The following is a 16,440-nucleotide window of genomic DNA, read 5'->3' as shown; positions in this document are numbered from 1 at the left end:
AGAACCTATTCGCTTTTGGTAGAAGAAGAAGGCGAAACTTTACTATGGGTGTCGTTTGTACCGCGCCTTTCCTCATTTCCGGCCCGACTGTGGGTGGTTGGCTCGTTAAGGAGCCGTGTGTCGCGGTGGAGTTTTGTGCGGCCCGTATGGAGGGGAAGTTGGCGGGGCGTTTGGGGCGATGGGGGGCGGAAAGTGCACCCTTTGACCCTCGCCGCGGCGCCTCTGGACGCTTCTGATAAGGGGATCGTTGTCGCCGACTGGTGTCCGCGCACGTGCCGGTGTACGTGTGTTTGTGTTTGTGGCTGTGTGTGCGCGTAACCATGAGCCGAGGCGACGCCTGTGAGTTCTGCCGCTGTGCTTCTGCGTGAGCGCGAGGATGAGAAGGACTCCTCGCTGTGGCCAAGGTTACACGTCAGGACGCCGCCGAACGTCCGCGCCCGTTTGAGCCGGCGTGAAGGGGGTGCACTAACTCTCTTGTGCCGAACGTGATGTCGTGCCCAAGGGCGCGAGGTCAGTGCTCTGCCGCGGCCCCGTCGTCATCAACGCACCCTACATCAACGGAAAGAAGACCGCCATCAGTCGTCGGCCCTCCCAACCCGTTCAACTTCAAGTCTGCGAGCGGTGAGTCGCCGACCGGCCCACTGGGCCGCGCCATCGAACTTTGAGGCTGACATCCACCTGTCACATAGTTGTACAGTTGAATTCACATCGCCTTGTGTACCGTGTATATAATTTGCAAGCTGTTTTGATTTACTGAAGCGTACGCAAGTGTTTGTTTGTTTGCCTTGTTTCCCCTTTGTTTGTGGGTTGTTTTTTTACGTTGTTCTGGCTGGAACTGAAGTGTAGCTAGTTTTTTTTGTGTATTCATTTCTTTATTTTGGAACTGAAGTGTAGCTAATTTTTTTGTGTATTGATTTTTTTATTTTGGCCGCGTGCTTTGCCGATGGGTAGGAGGACATTTAAGGAGAGGGGGATGTGGGAATCCTGGCTTTCCGCCGTCGCCTTTGCGCGGCTCTGCCGGCCTCCCGCGTTGTTTCTCCTCTTTCCCTTGCTCCCGCCTCAGGCGGTGGAGAGGCGGCTGGGTGACTAATCACTGTCATTTAGCCACAGCTCCGCCCCGGCTCCCCAAGGGCCTTTTGCCATTGGCGCCTTTTGGCGGGAATTCGGGACCCGCTTTGGGGCGGCCGCGCACCGCGCGACCGTCCGAGCGGGTCCCGGAGAGAGATCCCTCCGAGACAGCATAAGGTGCGTACGCAACTGTTTTGTCCGTGCCGGCCTTTGCCGTTCGGACCAGTGCATACTCGAGCTCGCTCGCACGTGTCTTCTGACCTGCAGCGGCTCGAGCCTGTCCAGCGGGGTCCAGCGACCTCCGACAGGCGTACATTGCGTTGTTTGCCCACTCTCTCTCGCAACCGGCCCAACGGTCGACACGAGAGAGAGATCACAGCAATGCCGCGGGGACGTTCTCCTGCAGCGGCGTGCTAGCGGCGCGCATTACTCGAGTCGCTTCGTGCGCGCAGCGGAGCCTTGCTCCTCGCGCGCCCCGGGACGGGGTGACGATTGAGTGTGTGTGTATCTGCTGGAGGACGACGTGAATAAACGTCTCCTTTGTGAGCTTGGAGGCCTATTTTTTGCGGCGAATCGCTCTCCTCCCAGCGGAGGTTGAGTGCACCGCATTGGTGTCCCAGTGTGTGTGTGGTGACGGCTGATCGGGGCCCTTGGCTCGCGCGAAGCTCGAACCCGCGGTGGGTGGTGGCCTGTGTCCACTTAGAAACCCACAACTGCAAACAAATAAATAAACTGATAAACACACAAGGCTGGAACTGATCATGCTGCCAAAAAAAAAAAAACACACCGTGCTTCGCCTGGGTAGGGCCTGACGAGAAAGCTCGCCAGCTAGCTGAGGCTGCGTGCCTTCGGTTGCGGAAGAGTCCGCCGTCCGGCATCAATCACGCCGGTGACCGTCGCCTCAGATTGTACCGGTGCTCCGTACGCTTGCGTTCCGCAGCACCAGTTGTGCCTTTGCGCTTGCCTTTGATACCAATGGGTACCGGCGCAAGATCGTCAGACGGTGACGCGTAGGCCTTCAGGTCTATGAACCCCTGCTTGCTCCTGGGGAAAGGCCCCATCAAATCGCAGGTGGCCATCTGCCACGGACGCACACTGTCAATCGGTTTAATCATTCCAGGCGGCTTGCCGCCCCGTGACTTCACCGCTTGACAGACATGGCAGGAACGGCAATAGCGGAAAATGTCACGCTTCATGCCGGGCCACGTCACCGAATGGCTCAGTTTTGCAAAAACTTTGGAGCCACTCAAATGACCGGCCAGTGGTTCGTCATGAGAGAATCTCAACAGTGCGCCTCTCAGACTTTTGGGGATAACCACCTTGAACGGGTCGATGGACTCGTCATCGGTGGCTATGTATTTCAGCACGAGCCCGTCATGGTCCAGCAAATATGAATCCCCGGGGTTCGCCGCGACACACGCTGGCTTCTGCCCCCCTGCGCCCGCTACAATACAAGTAGCGTCACGGCGCTACGTCTCCCTGAGACCGTCGCTCACCTCGCGACAAAAGGGGTCATTTTGCTGGGCTTTCAGTAGCTCTTACGGCTGAAAACGATTCCAGTCATCCCAGAGGGGAGCATGGTCTCGTCCCCACTCAGGTTTGCAGCCAAAATTTCCGTTCGCGTCGGCACCTCCGAGGCGCTCACGAAGAGCTTTGCCTCTCGTCCGCTTTGCGAAGCGCTGCTTGCCTGGTTAGCGGAATGGGTTAACCCGTTTGCGGGCTCCCCCTCCTTGCCGCCCGGCGGCTCGTCCGCTGTTTCGCCCCCTCCGCCTACAGGCGTCAAGGCGCCGCTGGCGAGTGGGGCACGGGATAGCGCGTCAGCTACCACGTTCGTACTCCCCTTTCGATACTGCACGGAAAAGTCGTAATGCTGTATCAGGAGAGCCCAGCGCGCCAGCCGACCCGCAGGCTCGCGGAGCCGCATCAGCCAACTGAGCGCACTGCACCCTTGCCTCAGTGGAGGCTTGGGCGGGCTGCACGAACGAGGGAGGCAAGGCTCCTAGTTCGATGAGCGGCGTGGTTTCCACAGGGAACCGGGCCAGCGCCTCGCCGTTCCCAGAGCAGAATTGACTGCTCGCGGGGCACGGCTGCTGCTGTTCGAAACTGCCGGTTGCGGCAGCGTGACACGAACTGCTTTCGCACTGAACGGAAAGCTTGCACAGCTGAGGCATGTGACCAGCGGATGCACCGCAGGGTGCTCCCGGTACAGCTCCAATGGGAGCCGCGTGGTCGACATTTTGGGCTGTGCCGCAGTAAACCCCAATGGGGGCCGCGGCCAACCACGGTGTCTAGCTATTCGAAGGAACAGCAGCCAGCGGATCAAACGACGCTACAACTCCGTAGGGAGCCGACATGTAGCTGCCGAGTGCCCCGCTGGGGGTGGTAGACATGGTGCGCAAGCGTGATCGGCAAGGCGACCTGCTCGGCTAATGTGCCATCAAAGGCGTAAGCGCCAATGACTTAGCACGTTGGGCGCCAGTTGTGGGTTTCTAAGTGGACACAGGCCACCACCCACCGCGGGTTCGAGCTTCGCGCGAGCCAAGGGCCGCGATCAGCCGTCACCACACACACACACTGGGACACCGATGCGGTGCACTCAACCTCCGCTGGGAGGAGAGCGATTCGCCGCAAAGAAATAGGCCTCCAAGTTCACAAAGGAGACGTTTATTCACGTCGTCCTTCAGCAGTACACACACACTCAAACGTCACCCCGTCCCGGGGGCGCGCGAGGAGCAAGGCTCCGCTGCGCGCACGAAGCGACTCGAGCAATGCGCGCCGCTAGCACGCCGCTGCAGGAGAATGTCCCCGCGGCTGTGCTGTGATCTCCCTGTCGTGTCGACCGTTGGGCCGGTTGCGAGAGAGAGTGGGCAATAAACGCAAGGCACGCCTGTCGGAGGTCGCTGGACCCCGCTGGACAGGCTCGAGCCGCTGCAGGTCAGAGGACACGTGCGGGCGAGCTCGAGTAAGCACTGGTCCGAACAACAAAGGCCGGCACGGACAAACAGTAAAGTACGCACCTTACGCTGTCTCGGAGGGATCTCTCTCTCTGGGCCCCGCTCGGACGGTCGCGCGGTGCGCGGCCGCCCCAAAGCGGGTCCCGAATTCCCGTCAAAAGGCGCCAATGGCAAAGGCCCTTGGGGAGCCGGGGCGGAGCTGTGGCTAAATGACAGTGATTAGTCACCCAGCCGCCTCTCCACCGCCTGAGGCGGGAGCAAGGGAAAGAGGAGAAACAACGCGGGGGGGGGGGGGGGTGGGGGCGGCACAGCCGCGCAAAGGCGACGGCGGAAAGCCAGGATTCCCACACATTCCAAACTATCATCAGGGATGTTTTCAACTTTTTTGTTCTGGTTTTTAGTCAAATATAGCGTGGTGCATGACCGTGAAAACTACCCAGCGACTCCTTCTAAGTTTTGAACTATTGATTATAATGTTACATCCCTTTATCTACAAACACGACCAACCAAACGAGCTCGTACAGCAAAGGGAGATGACAAGCAGACGACTCCTGCCGCCTACGCCGCCGCTGGGCTTGCAGACGGCGAATAGAATGCGGGACGCGGAGTTAATTAGGGCAGCGCAGTTTCCCAAGTTGGGCTCCCAAGTCGGCGGCCCGCAGAGCTACTGCCCGTTTCCACCGCTGTCACAGTAAGAATGAGCCTGAATGAGGATAAATAAACTATAAACATCACGCCATTTTCGGGCTCCATTTTTATAAGGGAGTAAAAAATTTAATCCCTTTTCACTCCTTAATAACTCCCCTATGTAAGGGAGTAAATAATAAGCACCATACATATGGAGTAAAAAAAACTCCTTTTGGGTGTGCGTTAGAGGACAAGCCATTTACTCCCTTTTGGGTGTTTTTTTTCTAACAGTGTAGACTTTCAACCTGTTTAAGAAAGTAGGATGTAGCGGAACAGCTTTCTCTTAATTGGTGGTTTCGTTTTTTACGCCGCCGGCGCCGCTGCCGCCGAGGAAAAATGGCCGTGCGCCGCCGCCGATTAAAAACCACCACCACGCCGTCACCGGTCGAAACTGGCACGGCGCACACCTTTTTAGCCGCTCCCGCTGTGACCACGACTGCAACAATGGAGGAAAAAAAAACTATGACTACGACGCACTTGTCACATGACCTATGGTGGATGTATGAATGGATGGATATTGAACGGCAGCTAACGTCACCTAGCCGTGACTCGTGAAGTTTCGATCTTGGGAAGTTTAGCCACCAGTCAGATAGCCTTCGCTTGGTTATTCATGCCCGTTTAAAATATATTTTTCCTCCGCTGTCCTTAAACCCCAGTTGCTTTGAATACGGTAGCCCTGTAGCTTTCAACCATGGAAATTTTCCTTCCTCCATTCTTTGAACTTTCCCAAGACAGCCCCTAATAGGGGATATGCGAAAATGACAGCGCCATCCAGTGAACGTGGCTGAAGTTACATCCGCCATCTTGTGTTGGGCGAAAGTAGCAGACGGAGCCGGTGGGAACGGTCGGACTGAGTTGCGTGCGTGCGCGTTAACACGGAACGCTCAATCCTATTAGCGGCAAGATGCCGGCACACTGCTGCGTACCGCTTTGCAAACAGCGCGGAGCCACTGACAACAATTGAGCCAAGGTAAGTGTCGAAAGACCATTCTGTTATTTAACCGAGAATGGTGTCTGACAGATTCTCGACCTCGCGTACATTTAACTGCAGGCAGTGTGACCATTTTTTTGTACACTGAGCGAGTGGTCACCGAGAAGTTTTAAAGCGGGTCAGCGTTATGCTCCGGGCACGGAGACGGGCTGCCGAAATTTGCACGATGGCGACGGTGAAAGAGTGCGGCGCGATTCTGTACAGACAGCGCATGGCCAGGCTCTTCGGACTCCGTCCGATGGGACCGCGTCGTGGCGTCAACCCAAAGAGGCAGAAAATGCGAAGCATCACATCCAGGTCCCTGTTTTTCTGATCAGCTTGGGCTTTATGTGCGGCCATGTCGAATGCACGGGCGCTCCGAAGAGCGCGGCCATGCGCTCGCAGTTTCCCCTCAAAGTGTGACACAGTCTGTACGTCTGTTTTGTTTTTGTTTTTGCGGCTGCTGTGACCCAAGCTCTTGCCAGGAACGCCCATTAAAACTGCCTCTGAAGATTTTTAGGCGCCCGGCCTGCGTCTCGTTAATCGTTTACGTTTGTCATGTGCGACGTGCACCTTCACGCAATGTGAACTCTAAATTAATGTTGTCCCGTCGCATTTTTCGCACGTTTGCATACGCGGTCATGTCAGCACCCCTTCCAAGCCGTTTTTTTGTGAAGGCCTCCGCCGTTACGAGACTGTAGCAGGTTTTCCTGAGAGCAATATTATGTTGCGAACTGTGATGCTGGTGCATGAAACTTCCCGATGGAATGTTAAATGATGTCACTTTCATTTCTTTTTGTTAAGGTGTCATTTCATCGCTTCCCAAATGATCCAACATTGCTCAAGAAATGGATCATTGCCATCCGGAGGGATGAAGGAGCCGACTTCCAAGTCAGCAAGTCAACGAAAGTTTGCTCTAAGCACTTTCATGAAAGCGACTGTGTGCCTGGTGTGGCAAGTGGCTACAGGATTCTTCGTGAGACAGCTGTGCCATCAGTGTTCAGCTTTCTTAAAGAGAAAAAGAAGTGAAAGCCCCCAAAACAGCGTGCACCGCCACTGGTTAACAGAACTGTGAAGCGAGCACGTCAGGCAGTGCAGGCGTCGGAGCTGACAGGCAGTTCCAACTGTGCTGCACAGATGGATGCAGCTGCATGCAGTGATGATCAGGAAGACGGAAATTTATGTGAACACGCACCCACCAATCCCCCAGCCATAGATTTAGAGCGGGTCACCACCACTGCAGAGGAGCAGAAAAGAAATTTGTCAAAATTTCAGGATAGGTGCACGCAGCTGGAGGAGCAGCTTATAGCAGCCAGGGAGGCTTCTCGCCAGCTGCAAGTGGAGAATGAAAACCTTACCTGTCAGCTTTCCGAAGAAAGAGAAAGAACATCTGCCTTCTGCTTTGAGCGTTTCAAGGACTGTGATGAGGACATTATGTTTTACACTGGGTTACCAGGGTACGAGTGTTTCACAGGTCTTCTGCTTTTCCTGAATCCAGGAGAGAATGGCTGCAACATTTTGCGTGGAGACATTGAGGGAGAGGCAAAATGTTCCAAGGGTCGCAAGCGGAAGCTAACCGTAGAGAACGAACTGTTCTTGGTTCTTGTGCGACTGCGCCTTGGGTTGTTTGAAGCCGACCTGGCTCACAGATTTAATGTATCACAGCCTACAATCGCTAGGATATGTACCGCCTGGTTAAACTTTATGTACGACAGGTTATGTCTAATACCTCTGTGGGCACCACGAGCTGTAGTGGACGCCACAATGCCGCCAGAATTTGCTGAAAAGTATGCATCCACTAGAGTTATATTGGACGCAACTGAGATTGAGTGCGATGTGCCATCATCTCATCTCTGTCCCTCCAGTCCAGCACATATTCAGTGTACAAGTCCTGCAACACTTTTAAATGACTAATAGGTGTGCAACCTAATGGGCTCGTGTCCTTTTTGTCAGGCTTGTTTACAGGATCTATTTCTGACCGAGAGTGTGTAATCAAGAGTGGGTTTCTTGACCTAGAGTTTGACGACGGTGATTCTGTAATGGCCGATAAAGGTTTCCGCATTGAAGACCTCTTAACTAAGCAAAATGTAAAGCTAAATATTCCGCCATTTCTAAAAGATCAGAAGTTTACAGAAAGTGAAGTCAAGGAAACACGAGAAATCGCCTCACTCAGAATTCATGTCGAGCGCCGTATACAGAGGATCAAGGCATACCACATATTCGACAGAGCAATACCAGTCACCTTGGCTCCACTTATTAATCAAATATGGACTGTGACAGCTATCCTCAAAAACTTTCAGTCACCCCTAATCCAACGCCTTTAGAAGTCCATATATCCTAGCCACGCCTAGCATCATCATCAGCCTGACTACACCCACTGCAGGGCAAAGGTCTATCCCATGTCCCTCCAATTAACCCTGTCCTTTGCCAGCTGCGGCCACTGTATCCTTGCAGACTTCTTAATCTCATCCGCCCACCTTTCTGCCGTCCCCTGCTACGCTTGGCTTCTTTTGGAATCCACTCCGTTACCCTTAAGGACCAGCGGTTATCTTGCCTTCGCATTACATGCCCTGCCCAAGCCCATTTCTTCCTCTTGATTTTAACTAGAATATCATTAACCCGCGTTTGTTCCCTCACCCACTCCGCCCGCTTCCGATCTCTTAATGTTACACCTATCATTTTTCTTTCCATAGCTTGCCGCGTTGTCCTTAACTTAAGCTGAACCCTCTTTGTTAGCCTCCACGTTTCTGCCCCATAGGTGAGAACCGGTAAGATACAGCTTGAATTTTTAACACTCATGCAAGTGGCACACCTGACATTATTGCCTACAGCAAGTTGAATGAAGGCGTCATGCATACTGTAAGGGTGCATGCAACGAGATGATCAGGGGACAACACAGAAAAAACTGGTACCCAGTCATTTTAATGCATCGCTACAGTGTGCCTTTCCTTCATAATGCGAGATCAACTAGACACCCTTGCAGCGTTGTGAACTGATTTATTTTGTCGTGTGTGGTGGTGGCGCAAGCTAGGTCGCTCGCTATGGATGCATTGTTATGCCAACCTTTGTTCATGCATAGCAAGTTGCCTCTGTGGTATTATGTTTGTGGTTGAGGGAACACTGAGAAGAACTTCAACCAAGTTTTGTTGTACGACTCTTTCTGGCTGTATTGGTGTTTGTATTGGCAAGAAGCACAAACTTAATGCTGGGAAAGTTGCATTTAAAACTTTTCCAGCTACCCAATACTCATGTCTATACAGACAGGCTCCATTGTTACCATTTTGAAGTGTGCAGATGTTAGCCTAGCCTCTGGGACTGGCACTTAAAATCTGATGCTGCATCTCAATTTTTGCTCTTTCTAGCTTAGAAAGACTGTTTTCTGTGAAAGTAGAGTCTTTATTGTGTTAAAATGTGGTAATCTATCAATATAGGCAGCCTTCAATTTCTCCTCAGTGTCCCTTTAAGATGATCGATAATAAAATAGTCATGATTAAGTGTTCTTTGCCTCCCTCATAGTTATGCAACCAGACTATTTTGTTGCTTTTGTGCAGGTTATCTGTGCATCATAGGAGCCTGATTACAACAAGGATGCTAACAGCCTACTGCTGCAATAACTGACTGCGTGACGTGAAAATACTGAGTAACGAGGGTGAACGAAGTGAAAACAGGTAGCTGCAGATAACGTCTATATTAAGTCAACATTCTTGCTACTTGATGCTCTTTGTTCCATAATTCCATCTAATACTGACAATAAAATGTTTTGATGCTTCAGCCTGAGCTGCTAAGCCCACTAAATGTGTAACGATGGTAAGGGATGAAATCTGAATGTTCAGAAGTGAATTCTTGTTGATTAGCTGAATGAAGAACCTTTTGTATTTATGATGTACTATCAGTGTATGCGAAAAGGAATACACACGAAACAATTATTCCAGGGGAGGCATCTTTATTTTCAACCCACCGCTGTGGCTCGGAGGTTGCCACGCTTGGCTGCTGACCCAAAACACACAAGTTTGATCCCGGTTTGGCGGCCAAATTTTGATGAAGGCGGAATTCTAGAGGCCCATGTGCTGCGCGATGTCAGTGCACGTTAAAGAACCCCAGGTGGTCGAAATTTCCGGAGCCCTTCACTACGGTGCCCCCCATAGCCTGAGTTACTTTGGGATGTTAAACCCCAATAAACCAATGTTTATTTTCAAGGAAGCCCTTTGCGTGCCCCTTCACTTGACGAGAAAAAAAAATCTAGAGGGACTGGCGCTTATTTTTCATGTATGGCAATATGTGCCCAAAAAAGAAATCGTCCAGCTTCGAACGCATTTGAAGCCAGTCTTCTTTGTCAAACTGTATACGCTCTACTGCTATCCAGTTCTCAGAGCACACCACGAAGTCTGCCCACAAACAGCCGGTCACAGCCATCTGACCGAGCACCTAAGCGTAGTACTCATGTCTTCTGTCAAGCTCTGGCTCGCCATTTTCACTAAATCTCAGGCAAAATGGCCTTGCTACAGCTTGCTCCGGCTCGCTGTCCTTTAAAGAATATAAGCATTTGATCTCTAGAACTCCAAATGTTGACTCCTCAGGATCAAAAACAAATCTGTCAGGGCTAGCGCCTAGCCACGGAAATCCAGGATTAACGGCTATGCCACTCTGATGAAGTGACACATAGTGTCCATAGCTCTGCATAACAGCACTGTAACGGTCAGCAGCAAGGCTTTCATTTCTTAGTCCGTATTGTACTGCGCGAATGCGAGAGAGGTCTTTGCTTTCAATGACATTGGCAACACCTGCATCGGTCCATTCCTCCCTCCTCTTAATGACACGCCCAAAGCGTGAGGCAGTTAATCGGTTCGCTCGTGCTTCCCGCCACCTTGCACTATGTGTCTGTTGCCTGGAGTTCAGCTCTAACTCTCTTGCTTCTTGTGGTGACAGCTGTAGTTCCTGCAAAAACAGCAGAAGAAATGCAAGTACATGATCACACACCATCCAGTGCCAACTCTTCTGTGATTAGACTTTTACAGAAAAACTCTCAGAGCAACAGTGATATCTTAATTTGATGAAGTTTTATGACACTGTAGCTTTGCATTTTTGTGTAGTTTGTGCACATAACATTACTGTTTGTAAAAAAACCAGTACCCACACTGGCATAGAAGTACAGTATCAAAAGTACAGGCATTAAAACTTAAGACAGGCAGTGCTTACCACCAGTATGCTCAGCTCTTCAGCACTTAAGGTGTCGGGCAACCTGCACTGTGCCACTTCATCAAAAAGATAAAGGTCTGGGACAGCAGTGATTCTTCCGGACCCTGCAGAGATGCTGGCCGACAGCCACGTCTTGAAGCCCGAAGGCAGCTTTGCTTGCCGGTAGGAGAGTGGTGAACCAGCAGGTGCTGGCCCTCTCTTTGTGTCAACAAATGGCCCCTCGGCAGCCAGAAACACCATGGAAAAATCACGGCTTCCGAGGTCACCAAGAGTTCTGCCTAGTACATGCAAGGAGTCTAGTTGCTTCTGCTCCTCCTCTTTCTTTGCAGGTGTACTAAAGAGCCGCGATGGAGAAGGCACAGGCACGCCATTCTCCCGTGGGCTCCTCCAGTCGATGTCTTGTACATTCATTGCCCTAATTCCTTGTCGTCGAGGTCGCCTCCACTGTTGAGGGAGCTCAGTGCAAGTAAGCTCAGCCGGTGCCTCTTTGAAGCCCTGCTTCTTGAGCAAAATTATTACCCGCAGTGCTGCGAGAATGTGGCTGCACGACTGGCTCGCACCAGCTGGGCACTCGCAGGCTGAATCAGTGATGACACCAGTTGTCTGTTTAAAGGCAAGAAGAACCATGTATGGTTTACCAGTCTTCTTCTGGCTTCGGAAACATATTGCTCGTGCGTAGACAACGTCAAACCTGCCAGGAGAGTAAAATGACGACAATCAACACATTGAATCAGATGAGACCCACAAAACAACAGTGGGAGGCAGCGTGATGGAGGTGATGAAGAAAAAAATAGACGATTTAGCGCTGGGGTAAATCGCACGTGCTGCATACTTTCACAAGGAAAGAGGAGAAGCCAGGAAAGACTTTCAACACGGTTAAGTGCACACTACCAACTCATAGTTCATTCTTGACATGAGAAAAAGAAAGCACAAAGGGTACCGAAAGAAGAATATTTTGATTATAAGTGGCAAGTCGAAGCATGACAAGTAATTAACGGAAAAACACATCCTCTTGTCAACGCTGAGGCTATCATGTACAACATAGCAATCTCTACGAATGCACAGGTGGTTAACATATATGAACCGCAGCCTGATATCACTAGTAGACGCTACGCAGGATGGGCCATGTGCATCGCTTTAGTCCCAAGCATGGTTCATAGCAATCACATTTGCCTGCTACTCTTAATGCCTTTAACATCAGCATCTCCCACCTGCTAAGTGCCACCGACGGAACACACACATGCTCCCTCCTGTCCTGTGTTGTACACGACGGCCTCAGCAGTGATACAAGAATGCCTTTTCCCGTTCACTACATGTACTGCTTTGACTTGCCGCTTATTCTAATTAAAATAATCTTCTTCGTTATCCTTTGCGCTTTCTTTTCCTTCATGCCAAAAATAAGCCATCAGTTGGTAGTATGCACTTGATCGTGTCGAACACCTTTCCTGGCTCCTTTTATTTCCTTGCGGAACTATCCAGCGCCTGCAATTTATCTCAGCTGTAAACTATGTCGAACCCAAACTTTACTTAAGTTCGCGTGACTAAGCCAAATGCAAATTAGGTGTACTGGCATTGTACGGCCACTGTTTACTTATCTCATTAAACTGTGCGTATCTTATTCTTCAGTACTGCGGTATATTGACACATGTCTTAGTGAAAGAGGAAGGAAAAGTTGATCACTATTCATGCGTAAGTATAAGTGAAAGTCGGGTTTGCGTTCCACTCGCGCTCGGCTCAAGCAGCCCTTTCCGATCGGGCGGTCGGCTCAAGCAGGGGCCGGACAAACAGACACAGATCAGCAAAGTCAGTGACTGCGGCTTTTAGCGCTAGCACACTAATAGGTGGCTGAAATGTGTGCAACACCACAGCGCGCGAACAAACGAGGTCGCAAAACCAAGTGTTTGTTCCTGTATTAAAATGCAAGTCAACGTTTTCCTTATCACGTTTTCAAGTGTTGTTTACGTCATGTTTCGACTGTGCAGATAGATAACTGCTCGAAGCCTTGTTTTCTTAAAAAAAAAACAGGCTGAAACGGAAGGGCCTAAAAGACATCGTACTGAGGTTCTGACGTCCCTCTGGACATACCGCTTAACGGCAAATTATCAACCGGCACGGCGAGCTCACGCAAGCACCACCAACATAGTATTTACGAACATCGTGCGTTAACCATCGCGGGACTTGCGCTGACTTACATTATAACGCAAATGTACCTGATTCGCTTCAGAATGCACGTAATAAGCGGCGCAGGCGGTACCACGGTTACTGCAGTAAAGCAAGGCTTTATATATAGCACAAACTTATCTCGACGACATCTATCACAGCAAGGATAAATCCACAAACCTTGAATCGCAGATGTTTGTGACCAGCGACGACGAAAGTACGTACGCTTCGACAGCAAAGGCATAGGATTTGGTCTGCTGCCGCATCGATGGCGTTGACGACGTGCAGAAACGCGTCAGCGTGTCTTCAGTGACGAGTGGCAAATCGTCTAGATTATTCCGCCACATTTCGCGACCACTGGACGGAAAACGCTGTCCCTGTGCCATAGGGAGACAAAATGTGTGGCTCCGGGTTTTGCGCTGCGAACGCTCCACAACACACAGTCAGACACAGATACACAGTCGGCGGCCGCAGGACGTACGCTTGCCCAACACAAGATGGCGGCGTGTCCAGTGTTGCCAGATGAGCAAGTAATTTTGAATATCCCCTATTGCCATCGCCCGCGCGGAAGCCCGGTATTTTTGACAGACTCTCCATGATTACGGTTAACCGCGATTAAGTCGGCCGTGTAACTAGGACAGTGCAGTGTAACTAGGATAACCTACCAGTGCCAATAATGTAATTGGGAAGCCATCCACAAACCCTATTCAACGCGAATCCCTTGGTGCTCACAGTGAACGAAAGAACTGGAAGAGACGCAGGCAGTCTTAACGTCGAAAGAGAGACCTCCAGTTACGTCTTTCTCTGAAGTGCAAACTGAAGGCAGGAGGGGAGAAAATGTTCTTTTGTTTCAACTTCCGCACATGACTCACAATGTTTTGTCGTAGCGAACGCGCATCTGGATAAGTACAATTTTTTTTTTTTTTTTTTTGGGGGGGGGGGATTCTGTATCGCAGAAACGTCATTGACACCTCGCACAGCCTTGATTTACACGAGTAAACATTGCAAGAGTAGTCTAGGTGCTAAAAATCCAGAATATAGCAACGAATCACTGAAGCTGGCTGAGATATGTTGGAACTGCACGAAATAGAAAATCTCCAACAGAATGAGGTGAGGGACGAGATAGATTACAGGGGCAGTGAGAACTAACCTTGCCAATAAATCAGCCACCTAATTTTTATTTATGAATACTGTCAACCCTCATTTGAGGGTCATTGCAGGGAGGGAAAGTGAAGAGACAAAAAAATGCATATATAACCATGAATGAACAAGCTTCTTTGAGCATACAATACAAGAGAGCATTGAAACGCAACACAGTTAAAATAGACACCCGAATGACCAGGTACCCAGACGAAACGGACCTCTCTCACGGAGCGGGGAACAAAAAACGTAATGGAACGATTCAATAGAGCGTTTCGTGAAGTTTGCAGGTAGAATAAAACTAAATGGCAGTCTGCAAGGCCAGTCAGAGAAAATATTGTCACGAAGTCGAAGCTGGCAGTGGCGCGGAACTGAGCGCTCGCGCTAGGTCAGCGGCCATTAAATCATCTCTTGTTCATCGTTCATCGCGCCTCATTCGTCGGCTGGCCGCCGCGTATAATTTGGAGGAGGTGCTGGGTTATCATCGGCATCCTGGTCCTTCGGCGTCCTGTGTCAGCCGTGGTCGTCAGCCGTGAGTCCTTGGCTTGCGTCGCCCGGCTTCCCCAGCCTCTCCGACCTGATCCGACCTCGCCGTTGCTCTCCCGCCCCGTCCTCCGCCCTGACCACCCGACACGACGAACTGGAAGCGACGCCCTAATCGACCCAACTTCACCGGCCAGAGATGCCGCTCACATATCGGAAGGCACCGTCCCCCTGCCCTGCCCTGCGCGACGCTAGGCCAGTGGCCATTAAATCATCTCTTGTCCATCGTTCATTGCACCTCATTCTTAGGCCGGCCGCCACGTACAGTCATTTCTTGCCTACATAAGGTTTCACATAATCCTAAAAAACAGATCTCAGGCAAATATGGTATTTACATTGTTTTTTCAGCACCTTGCAAACTTTCCAGATTCTGCAACGTGGTGGGAAAGGTTAACTCGAAAACTGGCACGTGTGGTAAGAAGCATATTTAGAAAAGAACAAGCGTATTGCATGCGCAACAGGTGTCATTTATAAGATTCTCAGTTGCGGCCAGGATGTCGAACTGGAACCGAACCTGAATCCGAAACTTGAAAAGGATCCCGTATTTTTGCCCGGAGCCGAACCGAGCCTAAATTTTTTTCCGACATCTTGGAACTGAACCCGAACAGCAACGATTGAAAGGAACCGTTCCGAACCGTTTCGGGACTCCGTTCAGCCGCAGATTTTTTGGAGCAAGGCATGCTTTATTTATTTCAGACAAAATTACATGAACCAGCACGTAGATCTACTCAGCGAAAGCTATCTGCGCTTGGCAGTGTAAAAATGGCACTCATTCGAAATGGCATCCAGTTCGTCAACAAAACTGAAGTAAATCTCTAGTCTGCGAAGAAAGCTAATTGGCGCTTCTGCAATGTGCTTCTGGTAATTCTAAAGTATTTTACGCCATATTGATGCGGAATGTTGGATTTAATTGTATCCCCCTTTCACATGCTTACGTAAAACTTTAATCGAATTGTTAGCACTGCTTTAACTCGTAAAGGACTGAGTGAGAACGGTTTCCGTTTCTTTCAGTCGTGTACCATAAATATTTGAAGCACAGGCGCAACGACCTAATCACGTGGTGCAACATTTTCTTTCGGAGGCGTTCCTTGTCTCGGACAGCAAATACTGCATAACCCCTTACGATGGCTCAGTGGGTGTGGTGCTCGGCTGCTGATGCCAAGATCGCGGGTTCGATACCGGTGGCGAGGCTGCAATTTGATGGCGGCGAAATGCAAAACTGCGCGTGTGCTGCGCGATGTGAGTGCTCTCTGAGGAACCCCATCTGGTGTACGTTATAATGGAGCCCTCCACTACAGCGTTCCTGATAGACTCCGCGTCGCTTTGACGCATTAAAACACACGTACTAATATGCAGGGTCTGTTCTGAAAGTAGTAGGACTGGTTTTTTCCTCGGCGAACGGGCGGACGAGAGGCGGCCTGCGCGTGCAGGATCGTTGAAGGGGGTTATTGGGAATGCTGGGTAAAATCGGCAGTCGGGTCCCGGTCGTTGAAAAGAGCAGGTCGCTTGGATTGTGAACCACTGTCGAAACGTCTCGTCACGCAGAATCATGGAGCGTTTACTAGATCATCGATGCGCGAACAAATTTTGTGTAAACCTTGGTCAAACTGGCAAAGAGACTCATGACATGATTAAGGAGGCCTACGGTGATGCTGCCATGGGTAGATCAGGTGTTTTTGAGTGGCACAAGCTTTTCCGAGAAAGTAAGGAAAGAGTGGAAGA

The 16,440-nt window shown here is 50.7% G+C and overlaps 2 pseudogenes; one reads left to right on the top strand and one right to left on the bottom strand.

The window, feature by feature from the left end:
- The first annotated feature begins 6,816 nt into the window (after positions 1-6,816).
- On the top strand, positions 6,817-8,003 carry LOC149338305 (uncharacterized; annotated as a pseudogene).
- A 1,882-nt stretch (positions 8,004-9,885) lies between these two features.
- Positions 9,886-13,421, bottom strand: LOC149338304 (uncharacterized; annotated as a pseudogene).
- Positions 13,422-16,440: the final 3,019 nt, after the last annotated feature.

The sequence above is a fragment of the Amblyomma mixtum genome, chromosome 6 (genome assembly GCF_055824585.1).
Source record: "Amblyomma mixtum isolate Tamu chromosome 6, ASM5582458v1, whole genome shotgun sequence".
Taxonomy (NCBI): Eukaryota; Metazoa; Arthropoda; class Arachnida; order Ixodida; family Ixodidae; genus Amblyomma; species Amblyomma mixtum.
The sequence above is the reverse complement of the archived record's forward strand: the minus strand, read 5'-3'. Positions and strand labels throughout refer to the sequence as shown.